Raw genomic sequence first — 13,279 nt, 5'->3', positions numbered from 1 at the left:
GTAATAAAACCCCTTGTGCTGTCAGAGATCCCCAGACAGCTCCCCAACCTGAAAGACTTGCATCTGTAGTGATCACAGTCCAGGTTGGCCGAACAAAGGAACCCCCTTGAACTAAACGCTGGTGATTTAACCACCACGCCAGAGAGTGTCGAACATTGGGATTTAAAGGATATTAATTGTGATATCTTTGTATAATCCCTGCACCATTGATTCAGCATACAAAGCTGGGGAGGTCTCATGTGGAAACGAGCAAAAGGAATCGCGTCCGATGCTGCAGTCATGAGGCCTAAAACTTCCATGCACATAGCCACTGAAGGGAATGACTGAAACGGAAGGTGCCAACAGGCTGCAACCAATTTCAAGCGTCTCTTGCTTGTTAGAGACACCGAATCTATCTGGAAGCCTAAAAAGGTGACCCTTGTCTGAGGAATCAAGAAACTTTTTGGTAAATTGATCCTCCAACCATGTCTTTGAAGAAACAACACTAGTTGATTTGTGTGAGATTCTGCAGAACGTAAAGACTGAGCTAGTACCAAGATATCGTCCAAATAAGGAAACACCGCAATACCCTGCTCTCTGATTACAGAGAGTAGGGCACCTAGAACCTTTGAAAAGATTATTGGAGCTGTTGTTAGGCCAAATGGAAGAACAACAAATTGGTAATGCTTGTCTAGAAAAGAGAATCTCAGGAACTGATAATGTTCTGGATGAATCGGAATATGAAGGTATGCATCCTGCAAGTCTATTGTGGACATATAATGCTGCTGAACAAAAGGCAGAATAGTCCTTATAGTCACCATCTTGAAAGTTGGTACTCTTACATAACGATTCAAAAGTTTCAGATCCAGAACTGGTCTGAATGAATTTTCTTTCTTTGGGACAATGAATAGATTTGAATAAAACCCCAGACCTTGTTCCTGAAAAGGAAATGGCATGATTACCCCTGAAACCTCCAGGTCTGAAACACACTTCAGGAAAGCCTGAACTTTTACTGGATTTACTGGGATGCGTGAGAGAAAAAAAATCTTCTCACGGGGAGGTCTTACTCTGAATCCTATTCGGTACCCCTGAGAAACAATGCTCTGAATCCATTGATTTTGGACAGAATTTATCCAAACATCCTTGAAAAACCTTAATCTACCCCCTACCAGCTGTGCTGGAATGAGGGCCGCACCTTCATGCGGACTTAGGGGCTGACTTTGGTTTCTTAAAAGGCTTGGATTTATTCCAATTTGAGGAAGGCTTCCAATTGGAAACAGATTCCTTGGGGGAAGGATTAGGTTTTTGTTCCTTATTTTGACGAAAAGAACGAAAACGATTAGAAGCCCTAGATTTACCCTTAGGTTTTTTTATCCCGAGGCAAAAAAACTCCCTTTCCCCCAGTAACAGTTGAAATAATAGAATCCAACTGAGTACCAAATAAATTATTACCTTGTAAAGAGATAGTAATCTAGATTTAGATGTCATATCAGCATTCCAAGATTTAAGCCACAAAGCTCTTCTAGCTAAAATAGCTAAAGACATGTATCTAACAACATGTATCAAACATGTATCAAAAATAGCATCACAAATAAAATGATTAGCATGTTGCAGTAAGCGAACAAGATAAGTCAGAATCCAATTCTTGTTGCGCTAAATTCTCCAACCAAGAAGTTGATGCAGCTGCAACATCAGCCAAGGAAATTGCAGGCCTAAGAAGATGACCTGAATATAAATAGGCTTTCCTTAGATAAGATTCAAGTTTCCTATCTAAAGGATCCTTAAAAGAAGTACTATCTTCCATAGGAATAGTGGTACGTTTAGCAAGAGTAGAAATAGCCCTATCAACTTTGGGGATCTTTTCCCAAAACTCTATTGAAATAGCTGGCAAAGGATACAATTTTTTAAACCTTGAAGGAGGATTAAAAGGAGTACCCGGCTTATTTTATTCCTTAGAAATCATATCAGAAATAGCATCAGGAATAGGGAAAACCTCTGGAGTAACCATAGGAGGTTTAAAAACAGAATTTAAACGTTTACTAGTTTTAATATCAAGAGGACTAACTTCCTCAATATCCAAAGTAATTAACACTTCTTTTAACAAAGAACGAATATACTCCATTTTAAATAAATAAGTAGATTTGTCAGTGTCAATATCTGAGGAAGGATCTTCTGAATCAGATAGATCCTCATCAGAGGAGGAAAATTCATTATGTTGTCGGTCATTTGAAATTTCATCAACTTTATGAGAAGTTTTAAAAGACCTTTTACGTTTATTAGAAGGCGGAAATGCAGACAAAGCCTTCTGAATAGAATCAGTAACAAATTCTTTAAAATTCATAGGTATATCATGTACATTAGAAGTTGAAGGAACTGCAACTGACAATGTACTATTACTGATGGACACATTGTCTGCATTTAAATGTTTATCATGACAACTAATACAAATGACATTTGGAGATATAATCTCCACAATTTTACAACAAATGCACTTAGCTTTGGTAGAACCGATGTCAGGCAGCAAAGCTCCAACAGATACTTCTGAGACAGGATCAGATTGAGACATCTTGCAAAATGTAAAAGATAAAACAACATATAAAGCAAAATGATTAATTTCAGGAATGGGAAAAAAAGCAAATAGCATAGCCCTCTGACAAAGAAAAAGGCAAGAGGCAAATAGCAATGGGGTAATAAATAATGAAAAAAAATTTGGCACCAAGTATGACGCACAACGTAACTGAATTTTTTTTGGCGCCAACCATGTTCGGAAATGACACACTTGCGTCACTAATGACGCACCCTGTGTGAAGAACTCAGCGTCAACTAGGACGCCGGAAATCACAAACTTGTGTCGACGGACGTGCCTTTCGTGCCAAAAAATTATTGCGCCAAGAATGACGCAATAAAGCGTAGCATTTGGCGCACCTGCGAGCCTAATCCAGCCCGCAATTTGAAAATGTAGTCAATTGAAAAAAGACTGAACCCCAGGTAAGAAAAATTTCTTAAAATTTACTTTCCCCAAATATGAAACTGACAATCTGCAAAAGGAAATACATGAACCTGACTCATGGCAAATATAAGTACAATACATATATTTATGTATTAATGCATAAAGTGCCAAACCATAGCTGAGGTGTCTTAAGTAATAAAAACATACTTACAGAAAGACACCTATCCACATATAGCAGATAGCTAAACCAGTATTGAAACAGTTATCAGTAGAGGTACATGAGAGTATATCGTCGATCGGAAAAGGGAGGTATGAGATGAATCTCTATGACCGATAACAGAGAACCTATGAAATAGATCTCCCGTGAGGAAAACCATTGCATTCAATAGGTGATACTCCCTTCACATCCCTCTGACATTCGCTGTACTCTGAGAGGAATCGGGCTTCAAAATGCTGAGAAGCGCATGTCAACGTAGAAATCTTAGCACAAACTTACTTCACCACCTCCATAGGAGGCAAAGTTTGTAAAACTGAATTGTGGGTGTGGTGAGAGTGTATTTATAGGCATTTTGAGGTTTGGGAAACTTTGCCCCTCCTGGTAGGATTGTATATCCCATGCGTCACTAGCTCATGGACTCTTGCCAATTACATGAAAGAAATATCAGTTAATTGCAAACAATTAACTTCCTAACTAAAGGCACTATAAATGAAGAACTATCTACCAAAAGGTACATAAAGCCAGAATGAAAAAAGGCCCACTTTGGGAATAACAACCCAAAGCTCAATAAAAGGTTTACCTGGCTAGTCCAATTTCTAAATATCTCAGAAACTTCAACAGGGACACACACCAAGGGATTTAAACAGTATAGAACACTTAACTGGTATAACCCCATTATATATATATATATATATATATATATATATATATATATATATATATATATATATATATATATATATATATATATATATATATATATAACATTAGAAAGCAAAGATTCTGTTAAAAAGAGAATAAAAATGCTTAACATAAAAATAAATAAAAGGATGTCAGTAAAAAGATCAGAGAAAGACTCATGATCAACAAAGAAAACCACCACCCCCTGAGGACACAACAGCCTCATAACTAGAAACATTAACCTTAGTAGGTTAAAAAAAAACTAGAAAAATGTTAATTCTGAACTGACCTTTTATACTTAGTTGAAGGCGGAAGAGCAGCCAACACTTCAGAAGCTGCATAATATATGAGATTTTTAACTCCTGGAGAAAAATCTGTAGAGCTCTCCTGTAATAAACAAACAGAAGGAGCAGTAATACCCATAGAAGTAGCATTAGGTTAGTCTTAATACATTAACATAGCTAAACATGAGCCACACAAATAAGTTGGAGTAGAAAAAGCTTAACAATAAACACACTTAATATTAATAGGAATGTGTTCAGGGGACTCAGCTCCTAAGGTAAATTTAGGGACGGAATCAGACAGCTCCATAATAGCATTGAAAAAGTAATAGCAAAAACAATTATATCCCCATAAAAGTTTTGAGGAATGGAAAAAGAAAAAAAAAAAAAAAAAAAACATACCCCCTCCTAAAGAAGCTAAAAAAAAAAAACTAACAAATTCAAGGCATGCCAAGCTAAACTGCAAAATAAATCAGGAGACAAGAAAACTTCACACCCGAAGCCTGGAGAACGCTCAGCTGCATATGATAATGCGCGAGAAAAAACACAGTTCATAAGGGAGATTTGCCCTGACAAAACCAATGTGCACCAGACACAGGACATATGCGCGTTAATCAATAAAGCACTAGGGCGGAAAAAACAACAAACTTAAGAACGCACTGACGTGCACAAACACGAAAGCCTACGCAAAATATTTTAACTAAGCCTGACAAAAAAAAAAAAAAGACGTGTGCAAAAAAGCAAGGGAATAATATATAGATCCTGTCCCAGGGCCATGTATATTAGCAAATATATACATGATCTATAAGTGCCCAAATCAAAGCTATAAAGCGTCTAAATTAAAAAAAACGATACTTACCAATAGACACTCATCTACAATTAAATCAACCAGTTGAAAGCCAAACCAGTACTGAAACGTATCAGCAGAGGTTATGGTATAGGAGAATAATTGAGGAGGAAAAAAAGGCCCCTGCAACCAATTATGTGAATCATGAGTATATGTTCATGCTTACAGCATGTGGGGCTATGTGAGTGTAAGTACCTAATAACTTGTCAGCACTCTGCCATGCTTGCCAAGCTGCAAGAGACTTGCTTACAGTAGAAGAGCCCATTCTGCGTAGTATGCACTGACACGGGATCTGGATCACGAGTACATAGACAAGGCCAACAGGAGGAGGCTGAAAGATTAATCCCAGCAGGCAAGTGACAATCTCACAGAAGGAGATTTACTCTCACTGCCATTTGTATACCTGCACACCCAAATGTCCTATTCCCGTCTCTCTCAAGGGAATATTGGGTCTCACATTGGTCTGAGAACCCCTTTCAATTGACGTGTAGATCAGCACTTCAAGTTTCACCATTACTCCGTCCTGGAGGCAAAAAATCATGGGAAAGTGGGAGGGATTAAAGCTCTGTTGTGTGGGTTGTCTCCTCATGTAGGACTGAACTTTAACCCCATGTGTGATGGCTCATGGACTCTCCCCATCATATTAAATAAATACTTAGCAAATGTTTTTATCTTTAAAAACTTACCCTAATCAGGCTACTACATGTATGGTGGGAACATAAAGCTGTGAGTGGGGTTTCTGGTTCTACACATAAATAGTGAGTGCTAGTCACATTGTCTTTAAAGGAACAGTACACTGTAAAATTGCTTTCCCCTTAATGGGTTGTCAATTACTTGTTATACCACATGATTATAATATTTTTTTTATTTTTTTAAGTATGGGAAATAACATAATTTATGTAAGAACTTACCTGATAAATTCATTTCTTTCATATTAGCAAGAGTCCATGAGCTAGTGACGTATGGGCAAAGTTTCCCAAACCTCAAAATGCCTATAAATACACCCCTCACCACACCCACAAATCAGTTTAACGAATAGCCAAGAAGTGGGGTGATAAGAAAAAAAGTGCAAAGCATAAAAATAAGGAATTGGAATAATTGTACTTTATACAAAAAAATCATAACCACCACAAAAAAGGGTGGGCCTCATGGACTCTTGCTAATATGAAAAGAAATGAATTTATCAGGTATGGGATAATGACTACCCAAGATGTGGATCTTCCACGCAAGAGTCACTAGAGAGGGAGGGATAAAATAAAGACAGCCAATTCCGCTGAAAAAAATCCACACCCAAAAATAAAGTTTAAATCTTATAAAGAAAAAAACTGAAAATATAAGCAGAAGAATCAAACTGAAACAGCTGCCTGAAGTACTTTTCTACCAAAAACAGCTTCAGAAGAAGAAAACACATCAAAATGGTAGAATTTAGTAAAAGTATGCAAAGAAGACCAAGTTGCTGCTTTGCAAATCTGATCAACCGAAGCTTCATTCCTAAACGCCCAGGAAGTAGAAACTGACCTAGTAGAATGAGCTGTAATCCTTTGAGGCGGAGTTTTACCCGACTCAACATAAGCATGATGAATTAAAGATTTCAACCAAGATGCCAAAGAAATGGCAGAAGCCTTCTGACCTTTCCTAGAACCGGAAAAGATAACAAATAGACTAGAAGTCTTTCGGAAATATAACAACATAATATTTCAAAGCTCTAACTACATCCAAAGAATGCAATGATTTCTCCTTAGAGTTCTTAGGATTAGGACATAATGAAGGAACCACAATTTCTCTACTAATGTTGTTAGAATTCACAACCTTCGGTAAAAATTTAAAAGAAGTTCGCAACACCGCCTTATCCTGGTGAAAAATCAGAAAAGGAGACTCACAAGAAAGAGCAGATAATTCAGAAACTCTTCTGGCAGAAGAGATGGCCAAAAGGAACAAAACTTTCCAAGAAAGTAATTTAATGTCCAATGAATGCATAGGTTCAAACGGAGGAGCTTGAAGAGCCCCCAGAACCAAATTCAAACTCCAAGGAGGAGAAATTGACTTAATGACAGGTTTAATACGAACCAAAGCTTGTACAAAACAATGAATATCAGGAAGATTAGCAATCTTTCTGTGAAAAAGAACAGAAAGAGCAGAGATTTGTCCTTTCAAGGAACTTGCAGAAAAACCTTTATCCAAACCACCCTGAAGAAATTGTAAAATTCTCGGAATTCTAAAAGAATGCCAGGAAAAATGATGAGAAAGACACCAAGAAATATAAGTCTTCCAGACTCTATAATATATCTCCCTAGATACGGATTTACGAGCCTGTAACATAGTATTAATCACAGGGTCAGAGAAACCTCTTTGACTAAGAATCAAGCGTTCAATCTCCATACCTTTAAATTTAAGGATTTGAGATCCTGATGGAAAAAAGGACCTTGCGACAGAAGGTCTGGTCTTAACGGAAGAGTCCACGGTTGGCAAGAGGCCATCCGGATAAGATCCGCATACCAAAACCTGTGAGGCCATGCTGGAGCTAACAGCAGAACAAACGAGCATTCCTTCAGAATCTTGGAGATTACTCTTGGAAGAAGAACTAGAGGCGGAAAGATATAGGCAGGATGATACTTCCAAGGAAGTGACAATGCATCCACTGCTTCCGCTTGAGGATCCCTGGATCTGGACAGATACCTGGGAAGTTTCTTGTGTAGATGAGAGGCCATCAGATCTATTTCTGGAAGTCCCCACATTTGAACAATCTGAAGAAATACCTCTGGGTGAAGAGACCATTCGCCCGGATGTAACGTTTGGCGACTGAGATAATCCGCTTCCCAATTGTCTATACCTGGGATATGAACCGCAGAAACTAGACAGGAGCTGGATTCCGCCCATACCAGAATTCGAGATACTTCTTTCATAGCCAGAGGACTGTGAGTCCCTCCTTGATGATTGATGTATGCCACAGTTGTGACATTGTCAGTCTGAAAACAAATGAACGATTCTCTCTTTAGAAGAGGCCATGACTGAAGAGCTCTGAAAATTGCACGGAGTTCCAAAATATTGATCGGTAATCTCACCTCCTGAGATTCCCAAACCCTTTGTGCTGTCAGAGACCCCCACACAGCTCCCCAACCTGTAAGACTTGCATCTGTTGAAATTACAGTCCAGGTCGGAAGAACAAAAGAAGCCCCCTGAACTAAACGATGGTGATCTGTCCACCATGTCAGAGAGTGTCGTACAATCGGTTTTAAAGATATTAATTGAGATATCTTTGTGTAATCCCTGCACCACTGGTTCAGCATACAGAGCTGAAGAGGTCGCATGTGAAAACGAGCAAAGGGGATCGCGTCCGATGCAGCAGTCATAAGACCTAGAATTTCCATGCATAAGGCTACCGAAGGGAATGATTGTGACTGAAGGTTTCGACAAGCTGATATCAATTTCAGACGTCTCTTGTCTGTCAAAGACAGAGTCATGGACACTGAATCTATCTGGAAACCTAAAAAGGTTACCTTTGTCTGAGGAATCAATGAACTTTTTGGTAAATTGATCCTCCAACCATGATCTTGAAGAAACAACACAAGTCGATTCGTATGAGATTCTGCTAAATGTGAAGACTGAGCAAGTACCAAGATATCGTCCAAATAAGGAAATACCACAATACCCTGTTCTCTGATTACAGACAGAAGGGCACCGAGAACCTTTGTAAAAATTCTTGGAGCTGTTGCTAGGCCAAACGGTAGAGCCACAAACTGGTAATGCTTGTCTAGGAAAGAGAATCTCAGAAACTGATAGTGATTTGGATGAATCGGAATATGCAGATATGCATCCTGTAAATCTATTGTGGACATATAATGCCCTTGCTGGACAAAAGGCAGGATAGTCCTTACAGTTACCATTTTGAATGTTGGTATCCTTACATAACGATTCAATATTTTTAGATCCAGAACTGGTCTGAAGGAATTCTACTTCTTTGGTACAATGAAGAGATTTGAGTAAAACCCCAGCCCCTGTTCCAGAACTGGAACTGGCATAATTACTCCAGCCAACTCTAGATCTGAAACACATTTCAGAAATGCTCGAGCCTTCGCTGGGTTTACTGGGACATGGGAAAGAAAAAAATCTCTTTGCAGGAGGCCTTATCTTGAAGCCAATTCTGTACCCTTCTGAAACAATGTTCTGAATCCAAAGATTGTGAACGGAATTGATCCAAATTTCTTTGAAAAAACGTAATCTGCCCCCTACCAGCTGAGCTGGAATGAGGGCCGCACCTTCATGTGGACTTAGGAGCTGGCTTTGGTTTTCTAAAAGGCTTGGATTTATTCCAGACTGGAGATGGTTTCCAAACTGATCAGGCTTTTGTTCCTTATTGTGACGAAAGGAACGAAAACGATTATTAGACCTAAATTTACCTTTAGATCTTTTATCCTGTGGTAAAAAAGTTCCTTTCCCTCCAGTAACAGTTGAGATAATAGAATCCAATTGAGAACCAAATAATTTATTACCCTGGAAAGAAAGGGAAAGCAAAGTAGACTTAGAAGACATATCAGCATTCCAAGTTTTAAGCCATAAAGCTCTTCTAGCTAAAATAGCTAGAGACATATACCTGACATCAACTCTAATGATATCAAAGATGGCATCACAGATAAAATTATTAGCATGTTGAAGGAGATTAATAATGCTATGAGAATTATGATCTGTTACTTGTTGCGCTAAAGCTTCTAACCAAAAAGTTGAAGCTGCAGCAACATCTGCTAAAGATATAGCAGGTCTAAGAAGATTACCTGAACACACGTAAGCTTTTCTTAGAAAGGATTCAATTTTCCTATCTAAAGGATCCTTAAAGGAAGTACTATCTGCCGTAGGAATAGTAGTACGCTTAGCAAGAGTAGAGACAGCCCCATCAACCTTAGGGATTTTGTCCCAAAACTCTAATCTGTAAGATGGCACAGGATATAATTGCTTAAAACGTTTTGAAGGAGTAAATGAATTACCCATATTATTCCATTCCCTGGAAATTACTTCAGAAATAGCATCAGGGACAGGAAAAACTTCTGGAATAACTACAGGAGATTTAAAAACCTTATCTAAACGTTTAGATTTAGTATCAAGAGGACCAGAATCCTCTATTTCTAATGCAATTAAGACTTCTTTAAGTAAAGAACGAATAAATTCCATTTTAAATAAATATGAAGATTTATCAGCATCAACCTCTGAGACAGAATCCTCTGAACCAGAAGAACCACTATCAGAATCAGAATGATGATGTTCATTTCAAAATTCATCTGAAAAAGTTTTAAAAGACTTTTTACGTTTACTAGGAGGAGGAATAACAGACATAGCCTTCTTAATGGATTTAGAAACAAAATCTCTTATGTTATCAGGAACACTCTGAGTATTAGATGTTGACGGAACAGCAACAGGTAATGTAACATTACTAAAGGAAATATTATCTGCATTAACAAGTTTGTCATGACATTCAGTACAAACAACAGCTGGAGGAACAGATACCACAAGTTTACAGCAGATACACTTAACTTTGGTAGATCCAGCACCAGGCAGCGATTTTCCAGAAGTATCTTCTGACTCAGTGTCAACGTGGGACATCTTGCAATATGTAATAGAAAAAACAACATATAAAGCAAAATTGATCAAATTCCTTAAATGACAGTTTCAGGAATGGGAAAAAATGCCAGAAAACAAGCTTCTAGCAACCAGAAGCAATAAATAATGAGACTTAAATAATGTGGAGACAATAGTGACGCCCATATTTTTTTAGCACCAAAAAAAGACGCCCACATTATTTGGCGCCTAAATGCTTTTGGCGCCAAAAATGACGCCACATCCGGAACGCCGACACTTTTGGCGCAAAAAAAACGTCAAAAATGACGCAACTTCCGGCGACACGTATGACGCCGGAAACAGAAAAAAAAAAATTTGCGCCAAAAAAGTCTGCGCCAAGAATGACGCAATAAAACGCATTTTCAGCCCCCGCGAGCCTAACAGCCCACAGGGAAAAAGTCAAATTTTAAGGTAAGAAAAAATTGATTTAATCATATGCATTATCCCAAATATGAAACTGACTGTCTGAAATAAGGAACGTTGAACATCCTGAGTCAAGGCAATACATATATTTAGAACTTTATATAAAAGTGCCCAACCATAGCTTAGAGTGTCACAGAAAATAAGACTTACTTACCCCAGGACACTCATCTACATGTAGTAGAAAGCCAAACCAGTACTGAAACGAAAATCAGCAGAGGTAATGGTATATATAAGAGTATATCGTCGATCTGAAAAGGGAGGTAAGAGATGAATCTCTACGACCGATAACAGAGAACCTATGAAATAGACCCCGTAGAAGGAGATCATTGAATTCAAATAGACAATACTCTCTTCACATCCCTCTGACATTCACTGTACGCTGAGAGGAAAACCGGGCTCCAACCTGCTGCGGAGCGCATATCAACGTAGAATCTAGCACAAACTTACTTCACCACCTCCATAGGAGGCAAAGTTTGTAAAACTGAATTGTGGGTGTGGTGAGGGGTGTATTTATAGGCATTTTGAGGTTTGGGAAACTTTGCCCCTCCTGGTAGGAATGTATATCCCATACGTCACTAGCTCATGGACTCTTGCTAATTACATGAAAGAAAGATACTTTAGGTTTATTTATGTGCAGAAAACAGCTATTTTTGCTAACAAACCACAACCCATTAAAATGGGCTGAACTTGCAGGGAGTGGAGACCTCCCTATCTTATCACTCTTAATACACAGACATCCCTGTCTTATCTCAATTTCTATAACAAAGTCCAGTTCTTGAAGAGAACATTTGAAAAATAACATTTTATCTGGGAGTGTGATTTCTTCTGCTTGCTTTATTTCCATAGCTTCTCTATAGCCACTACTGCAATATTAAACTTTTCAGTCTAGGTGTCTTAACAGGCAAAATCAGCTATTTCAAATGACTAAATAAAGGCTAATGAGCTACAGTATTTGTAAAAAAAAAAAAAAAAAAAAAAAAAAAAAAAAGCAAAACAACCTAGCAGGTGAAATTGTTCTTTGGGAAGACACTAAGGGCCAGATTACGAGTGGAGCATTATCTTAACGTGTGCCTGCAAAGGAGCAAATTTGCCCGTTTACGGGCGCACGTTAAATAACATGCCATTACAAGTGGCTGGTTAATGCTCCCAACAAGCTTGCAGCTTCACTTTGTGCTAAACGCAATTAACCAGAGACCAGACCTCTGTTTGAATATAAAAAGTTGCCCCAATTGCCCTAAAAATAAAGAGGACGGTTCTTTAAATAAATAAGAGCATGAAGCAGGTATAAGGGGGTTAAAGTTAGGGGATATGAGGTGTTTGGGGGGGTGAAGCGGCACCTATAGTGCCTTTACATGGAGGTCAATAGGGGACTGTGTTTTAACTATAAAGCTATATGTTTATATACATTATATTTGTATATACACATATAAACACAGAAATATATATGTATATAAGTAGATTCATATATATTTATTTATTGCTGCCCAACAATGCAATATTTTCCCTCTGCACTGCGCTAGGTGGTTTGCCGTGTTACCATAAAATGAGGCTCCCACTAAAGCCTATGGAAGCGCGTTCTCATGAGCGATTGGCTTCTGGGCAATGTGAACGTGAGGTTGCGTTCGCTTGCGCCACACTTTTAATACCAATGTGCATTTACGTGCACTAGTATTACTGAGTTGAGCACAAATACTGCGCTAGTGTAAGCTCGATATTGCACTCCACTCATAATCTAGCCCTAAAAGGGGAATAAAAATGACAATACACAGTCCCTTTAACTTGGTTCCATATGCATCACTTTTGTCCATCCTACCTAAATCCTTTAAAGGACCGTTACACTCAGCATTTCAAAAACACATAAAAGGTTTCATTAGTAATAGTAAAGTATAATAATTACAATATATTTTCATTATTTATTTTGTTTCCTTTTCATGTAAAATTATCTGAAAATTGTTCTTGCTCCACTTCCCCCAAGGATGCCTGGATTATCAATTTGGCGTTAACAAATAACTCTTTGCAAAAGCAGTGAGCATACCAGTTAATGTGAATAAATACATATAAATTTATGTTTAGTTTAATAAATTATTAACTAAGCTTAAATCGGTGCTAAACCAAATTAAAGAAAAAGAAGCTTTTTCCTTAACTGCACATGTACAGACATCAATTCATGCTTTATATGTGTATTAGTTTGTGACTGGTTACTAAGGGTCTTTTTGTTCTGGGGGACAAGAAATAAGCAAAAAGAAAAACCATAAAACAATATGCTCATTTAAAGTGAATGTCAATTTTCACAA

At 38.0% G+C, this 13,279-nt stretch overlaps 1 protein-coding gene across 1 annotated transcript in view; it reads right to left on the bottom strand.

The window, feature by feature from the left end:
- The window catches only part of ERBIN (erbb2 interacting protein), a gene marked incomplete in the record, with an annotated part of 752,109 nt that overhangs the window by 138,047 nt on the left and 600,783 nt on the right, over positions 1-13,279 (bottom strand).

Source organism: Bombina bombina, chromosome 2 (genome assembly GCF_027579735.1).
Source record: "Bombina bombina isolate aBomBom1 chromosome 2, aBomBom1.pri, whole genome shotgun sequence".
Taxonomy (NCBI): domain Eukaryota; kingdom Metazoa; phylum Chordata; class Amphibia; order Anura; family Bombinatoridae; genus Bombina; species Bombina bombina.
The sequence above is the reverse complement of the archived record's forward strand: the minus strand, read 5'-3'. Positions and strand labels throughout refer to the sequence as shown.